Below are 8,669 nucleotides of genomic sequence, written 5' to 3'. Positions count from 1 at the left end.
TTTAGGAAACTGACCACTTATTAAAACATTATTTATTATATCCAACAAGTATATCTGTGCTTCATGCCCACTATTTAAAATGTGCTCTACTGCCAAATTGTAAACATCCGGTGATTTCCCTGTGTTCAAGCTCCTTATTGCTTTTTTCCAGTTCTTGAGAAGAGACTTTTTTGACCTTGCCTGTACAAGTAATATACTGAAGAAGATTACACTCCATGATAACCATACTGTGATAAGGCTCATCAAACATTTCATTAGTTGCCTGTGTACCAAGACCCTCAAAATGCTCCTGGAAACCTCTGAGAATGTTTTCTTCCTGGTAACACTTTGTGCCAACATGTAGGTCATTTATGAATTTTGCGCCTTTATTTCTCTGCCTATTAACAAGTCGGTGAAAGGTTTTTGGGTCGTACTTTCCTATTGTCTATCATCTTTTGTTTTAATTCAAAGTCTCTTTTGGCGAGTGCCTGCCTATAACTAGCTCGTAACAACTTTTTACACCGGTTCTTCTCAATAAAAAGGTTGTTATCGCCACGTGGTTTCCCTGCATTCTTCCATACCTTATATGACAATTTCATGTTCATCGTGTTAATTTTTATGTCTGGATTCCAGATCTTTAACTTTGGTTTTGATTAAGATGTTTTCCTTTTGGAACTAGCGTTTAATGCAGAGTTATTTAAAAGGTCACAGTAATTTTCAATGGCCTTATTTACGTCTCTATCCACGTTTGGAAGCAAATTCAGATCTTCACGTACACTGTTTTTATACGCATTTTTGTTCACACTTTTCTAGTTCACCCTATCCGTTACATAATCTTCTGTAGTCACTTGTTTTGAACAAGAATATATTAATTCCATTTTGATTGGGTAGTGATATTTGTTACCAAAATCCCCTCAGCCAATCAGGCTACAGAAGTCGCTGGTGGTTACCTGTCATACTTTTTCGAAGTTCGCAGGGGACCAGTCTATATTAAACCTAACCCTAACCTTAAGTCAGTATGTTGTACACTCAATACGTGCGTGCATCCAATAGGGGCGATTTAATGTTGGCGTCAGCGTGAGTAGCTAGTGGCCATAATAGGTCACAACCAGTTAAATAGTTTTCCCTCTATATTCTATATAAAACTGACATTTTTCAAAGAGCCACCAAACATAGCTAGACCCATTTCAAGAACACATCCTTACCTCATTTTAAAGAGTTATGATAAAACTGATATAAAATGAAGAGAAAAGTAGGGGTCATGTATCTTCTAGAGAGATTTCTCTGGTCACATTTGCTTACTGTAAACTGACATCAAAATCATACTACTGTGACCTGGAAGTACTACTCATACATTACAATCGAGGTTCACTTCACCAAATACCACCTGCTGTCCCATTTTTCCTACCAAAATGTCACAAATACATCCACAATGAAATTTAAACAGAAACTAGCTTTAATTTAGACCTCTGTTGCCATGCAAAGTGAAAAATTAGTGTTCAAATACCTGGCAGCCATTAGGCCTAGTACACCGTAAGGACAATTGGCATTTTCTGTTTTCCGCCAAACTCTTACGCTGTGACCTCCCTTACCGCTACGCTGTCATTCATCAATGCCAGCGTATCGGCAAGGGAGATCACTGCATAGGAGTTTGTTTCTCCGTTTGCGTTTTCAGCATTCTCAGGCTGTTATGAAAACGGATTTATGTAATGGCCGAAAGAGGCTGAAGTAGCATACGAAAAAGGTAATCATACGGCATTACTAAGTGTCATTACGGATCCATTACCTTAAAAGGTTTTTTTTTCAAGCGTCGTTCTTTTCAATGAAATCAAAGTGACCCCATATTCAAAAATACTCTTAGTTGAATCTTAAAACATTTGTACAATGTTAACATATCAGTTTCAATGGTTTTAATGCATTTTCTATTACAATATTATGTGGATGGGTGATAAAGTTTGATTCCGTCTTACGGTTCAATGACACAGTGAAATAGAAAGTTATAAGAAAACTTGATGTCAATTCTGAAATCTTCCCATACCGCTCCATTTCAGTGGAAACGTGAATTGATCTGCATATCTAGCCATAGCTCAAAGACATGTGTTTGGAGACGTTAAACTATACCATGTTGTGATAGAAGCTTTTAAAGAAAACAGAAAAGGAAATTGACCTGCATTACTTTTGCTCTTAAAGTCAGTGTGAACTTGACAGTAAACTAGCGCCAACAACAGGGATCAAACAATCGACAAACGTAGTCAAAGTGGTTATTTAGTTATGTGGCAAAACATTTTTTAGTCTCCAATCGTTTGTATGACATAAGGGCAGACAACATATTGGGAGTCTGGTCTAAGTGATTTTTGTTTTCCAAACACCCACAATTTTGAAGTGGGAAGGGCTACGAGGTAAAGGTGGGGATTGCATTAAAATTTTAGATTACCCTTGTTCATTCGTCTGGGATTTCACACAGCCAGATTAGAGTTATGACACTTGGCTTGCTAAAAGTATGCATTTAGTGAAAGGAAGTGGCGCCATATGGACACACATCTAGTTTTCGCGATATTACCTATAACTGTGTCGGTGCGGCGTTAAACCCAACAATAGATAAATAAATTGATCTTACCCGAGTGTTTCCATCAGGTGAATATGTGGATTCTGACTGGCTGTCTTTGTCAAGAGTCCTCATTATTTGTACATAAGTTAGAATAATGTTGGCACTGTCAAACAATTAATACATGGTATAGTAGAATTAAGTAGTCTGGCAGAAAAGTAGAGGATGTAAGGCCTAAGGATACAATTTATAAAATACATTTTCTTCTTTTTATCAGACCAGAAATTCAAAACTTGAAGTGATTATTTTCCTTTATTTTCAAAGTAAGTTGCACAAAAATTAGCAGTCTGTAAAAGTGTTTCAAAGTTTTGTAAATGAATTAACATGAGACTCTCACTATGCAGTTAGAAGTTTGGCTCATATGAAGTTGAACCTATCTGAAGATTGGAAAAGAGTTCTACATATTTTGTTATCTTAACAGAATCTTTATGCGTAAAATCTTATTCAATAGAACCATAGTATAGCATAATCTTTCCTCTTTATTTTTGGTATGCTACAAACCATGTTGTTTCTTTGGAAAAAATCAAAGCAAGTCACCAGATCACTGCTAAATGTGATATAATCAATACACAAAGCTAATATATATGTAAGACTTTGAGACTAAATAACCTGTATAACATATAAATCACTGCACTATCATTATATATATAAACACGTATAGAATACACATAAAGTATGGCACACAGGTTTTTTTTGTTGTTTTTTTCAGGCCCCATATTGGTAACCCCGTTTATTCCTTTACATACATGAAACAATAACATACACATAATACTATAATCCAGTATACAAAAAGCAATGCAATAAAATGCAAACAACACAATGAATAAATATAAGTTTCAGTTTTTCAATCATATTTATCAAACATGTATCGATTCAATTATAATATTCCATATGTATGTAAAAGGAAAGTTTTTTTTTAAAATGGAAGATGTGATGCTGATTGATGAAAAAGGAAGGGGATAAATAAGAGAAGAAAAAAAGGGAATCGTTTCCATTTAAATTGAAAAACTATTCGATTTATGCTAAAAAAGAATGAAATTTTTGGGGTGGCTAAATTTCAGTTAAAAAAGACCATTTGGATTCATGTTTAACTAATCTATCTTTCATTAAAGCTATTTCTTTTTCCAGGGATATACGCAAATATAGATATTCAAGAAACTGTTTAAAAATTGAGATTGTCTTCCTGTATCTCATTCTAAAAATGAAAAACTTACATAATATAATAACAAAATTTATTGCGCTTTTCATTTTAGTATTTCCTGTACAACCAAAACAGACATCTTCAAAATTGACAGTATAGGGGATATTTTTAGTTTCGAAAAAATTGTTAAGTCTATTCCATAAAGCCTGCACGTGCTGGCACTCCCAATACAGATGCTCGATTGTTTCAATATTCATGTTGCAGAAATCACATAGGTTACTGGAAACCAGTTACATGTATATAAATATTTGTTTGTGGGTAACAAACGCATTAAGAATCTATACTGGAAACTTCGAAGTGTCATATCAATAGTAGTTGTAAGCGGTACTGTATATATACGCTTCCAGTTAATGTCGAGATTTTCAAAAACGTAATTCCATTTGTTTTTATGTCTTCAGTGGGCATACATTTTATTTGAATTTTATATAGTAATTGATTAGGTTTATCAATGTTTTTTATTTTATTAATTAATGTATTGTCCCTATTATTATTAAAGAAATTTTGGGTCATATATTTTATGCTGCTTTTTGGAATACTCTTTATTAATTTAAAATAGTTAAGGTAATCATGTTCCTCTAAGTCTAACATTTGTTTCGCTTCATTAAATCTGTAAAAAACATTTTTGCCGAAAGTCGAACAACTGGTCTATATATTTTATATTTTTATTATACTAATTATTCCAGAAAATTGTTTTGTTTTGCATTCGTATTTCCGAGTTATTCCATATAACATGGTTTATATCTTCTCTTATTTGGTCGTATTCATGGCTAATCTTAAACCAGGCAATTAGAATATCTTTTAAGAATATATTTTTATTGCAGATAAGATCTGTGTCATCTTTATTTAAGTTACATTCAAAAACTAGTTTAGCACCAAATTTTTCAAGAGCATTTACGTAAAATAGTTTCCAGGGACCTTTATTCTCGCCACATGTTATTCGTTTTACCCAACAGGCTTTTATGGAATGCAAAAAAAAACAACCTAATATCTGTTAATTTTTACCCTCCTAGTTCGTAGTCCTTAGTTAAAACTTTAAGTTTTATTTTCTCAGATTTATTATCCCGTATAAAACTAAAGACCGTTTGGATAATATCTGTTATAATTTTTTCTGATGGATTCGGCAAGACAGTAAAGGGATATATGAGTTTTGGCAGAGCAAACGTTTTTACTACAGTCACTTTACCTAAAAGAGTGAGCTTTCGGTGTTGCCATTGTTTTAAACAGTTTTTGAATTCTTGTAATTTCGGCTCAAAGTTTAATTTTATATTTGATTCCCTGTCATTATAAAATGTCATACCAAGAGTTTTTGCGCTTTTTGATGTCCAAATGAAATCTTTCTTTGTTGCGTATTTCACATCTGAGTTTTTTAATGATCCTACTCTAAGTATTATTGTTTTTGTTATATTAAGAGTAAGTCCCGAAACATTGCCAAAATCAGCTATAACATCTATTAATCTCTCAAACGATTCTTTATTACCCTTATTAATAAATGTTGCATCATCTGCAAAAAAGTGTTTGCTTTATTTGAGTATTTCCTATATTGATTCCTTTGATGTGTTCATCTTTTCTTATAGTATTAGTTAATAATTCCATGCAAACGATAAACAGCGAAGAAGAAAGAGGACAGCCTTGTCGCACCCCACGTTCAATTTGAACACTTTCTGATAAAAAAAAAACCATTGTTAATAATCAGACTGGTGATATCACTATAAAAGAGCTTTACCCATTTTATTAAAGACTGTCCAAAATTGAAGTGCTTTAATCTTAGCATTATAAAATCATGGCTTAAACTATCAAATGCCTTTTCATAATCTGAAAACAAAAAAGACCAGGTAAATTTTGTTTGAGATATTCTATAATTTCAAAAATAAGGCGCACATTTTCTCCTATATATCTTCCTTTCATGAATCCAGTTTGCTAATAACTTATAATATGTGGTAAAACGTTTTTAAGTCGATTAGAGATAGTTTTTGTTGCAATTTTGTAGTCAACATTAAGTAAACTAATTGGTCGCCAATTCGCTAGTGAAGTTTGGTCTTTTCCAGGTTTGGGCAATAATGTTAAAATACTTTGTTTTTGGAGGTCTGGCATTTCTCCCTTCTCATATGAATAATTAAGAGCGTTTATGAAGTATACCTTAATGTCTTTCAAAAATATTTTATAAAATTCTGTTGTAAGACCGTCTGAGCCTGGGCTTTTATTGTTTTTCATGGCAAAAAGGGCTTTAGTACATTCCTTATCTGTGAGTTTTCCTTCACATGTACATTTTTCTTCATTAGATAATTTCCTTATAGATTCGTCAAAAAAATTTATTGTGGACGATTTCAGCTGCCGTTTTTTTATATAAGTTTTTATAGAATTTAACTTCTTCGTTTAATATCTCTTTTTTATTATTTATTTCTTGTCCTTCGATTACCAATTATGTTATATTCTTTTTTTCTGCATTTCTTTTTTCTAGATTTGCGAAGTACTTAGTATTTTTTTTCATTGCCTTCAATATTTAGTGCTTTAGATCTAATTATAATGCCATTCCTTTTTTATCGTAAAGATTGTTTAATTGTTCTTGTTTATCTTGTAAGCTTTCTTTTATTTCTTTTATATCTATGTCCTGACTTTGTAGTTTAATTTCTAAATCTTTAATTTCTTTTATAAGTTTAAGCTCTTGTTCTTTATCTATTTTCTTCTTATTAGTCGAGTATCTTATCAAAGTATTCCTTATGTATTTCCCTTTATCAATTCCCATAGAACATCAGGCTGTGCTTCCGCATTGAATTCAGCAGTTTCAGTAATACTTTTCCTTATCAAAGTTTGAAAGTCCTCTTTTAATAAAAGACTGTTGTTAAATTTATAATAACCTGGTCCTCTTTCAATGTTACTGAAATTCACATTAAATATTACTATAGAATGATCTGTCTTGAAACCAGAAGATAAGAAAAAAGTCTAGCCTACAGAATATTGGTGGATTTGTATTTGAATGCCACGTAAAATGACATCTTGTTTTATTTAGGTATCTCCAAATATCAATTAAATTTAATTGTTGTTGTATTGAGTTCAGTTTACGTCTTGATTTCACGTGGGTGTCTTGTCGGCCATTTTTCTTATCATTATTTATATCTAGTACTGTGTTAAAATGTCCTCCTATTATAAAGTTTTTGTCATTATTTTCTAGTAAAAAAGTTTCTAGTTTCGAAAAAAAATGGTTATCATCATTGTTCGGACCATAAACATTTAAAATCATAAGATCATTTCTAATGCAGATAATCGGCTTTTAACTATTTCCGTAAATTAATTACCTCATATTTCTCTTTAATATTTAATAGCACGGCGATTCCTTTTTTATTGGAATGTATGCCGCAAAAAATGCTTCACCGTTCCAGTCATTTTGCCATATTTTACTGTTTGCGTTAATTAGATGTGTTTCCTGTAATAAGCAGATTGAGAAATTTTGATGCTTTAACCATTGAAATACTTGTTTTCGTTTTCTTGTATTAATAAGACCCCTAACGTTCATTGACATACACTTTTAAAAATGGAAACGATCATAGCTAAAAGGGTAAGGGAAGTAATCTTGAAAAGCATGTTTATGAGTAGGTCATGGGTAGTGCCCCTTTTCAATGCCTAGTTCATCTCGTATAATCATTATTATAGATATTGTAATAAGTTTAACAAGAAATGTACTTTTAGGTATAGGTAGATTAGGCTATTAATGTTTTTTACTTTTTCCCGCTTTAAAAAAAAAGAAGAAGAAGTATACAGGTGTTTATAGGCAGGTTACAAATTTCAACCACGAATGTATCAAGTGTAAATGGCAGATTGGAAGTTAAATCAAAAATATTCAAATTTAACTGCATATAATGTGAAAGGTGATGATCATCCTTATTACAGAAGTAAAAAATACATATAATACCTAAATTAATTATAATTACACATACATACATGTAATGTTATCAAAAGTATTTGTATATTGTGAACATTTTACAAAGCGTCATATTTTAACCTTGATTTATATCATTGTATTAAAACATATTATACAATATTGATGTCCAAATAAATTTCTTGTGACATAGAGTAAGGCTGAAATAGTTACATGAATTTACATGTACTTATCAAAACTGTTGTGCAATTTTAACATTCAAATTAGGTTTCGTGTGGCATCAATTTAAGTTCAAACAGTAAAAGAAAAAGAAATCGTTCTTTCTAATATTAAAAGACAGTTTGATTTAATAATATCTTGTGCGTAATGCGACCGGTATATAATAATATATGTATTCTTATTAAAAGTTACAGCAAGAAAACGTGTATAAATGTTCATAATGATATGTTGCGATGTATATTAACATATATACCAAATGCATTCGTTACGACGGATATGCAAATCGTTCATATAGAAAATATTCCGTGCATTAAAAAACCAATTCTACACATTCTGAGGATCCACTTAAATGGAGCAGTCGTAGTAAATACTGTTGAACCTATACGTATGTACTACAGATTTTTAATTTTTAGAAAGTCTGTGCATGTGTATATGTAAATACGTGTATGTAGATGTGTTATTACCTATACATATGATATTTTTATGTAGCTGAATTGTAATCTATATACCAGAAACGTCAAATACTCTCTATTCTTGAGAAGAAAAAAAACGGGATGAAAAAAAAAAACCTGGTCCTTTTTCGAAACGAAAACTAATAAGGAATCTAGGTCATTTAAGGAGGTAGGTTACCTTTATATTTGTATGTGCGCATGTCCAACCGGAAGCTAACGTGACGATTTACGACGACGTTTACGACAAACTAAATGTGTTTGTATATTCATTCTTCTGAAAACAAATCATAGACCTGTCTTCGATCTGACGCTTTATGGTTTAATAATGCAGAAATAATG

The sequence above is a fragment of the Mercenaria mercenaria genome, chromosome 8 (assembly GCF_021730395.1).
Source record: "Mercenaria mercenaria strain notata chromosome 8, MADL_Memer_1, whole genome shotgun sequence".
Taxonomy (NCBI): Eukaryota; Metazoa; Mollusca; class Bivalvia; order Venerida; family Veneridae; genus Mercenaria; species Mercenaria mercenaria.
This window is presented reverse-complemented; position numbering follows the sequence as displayed.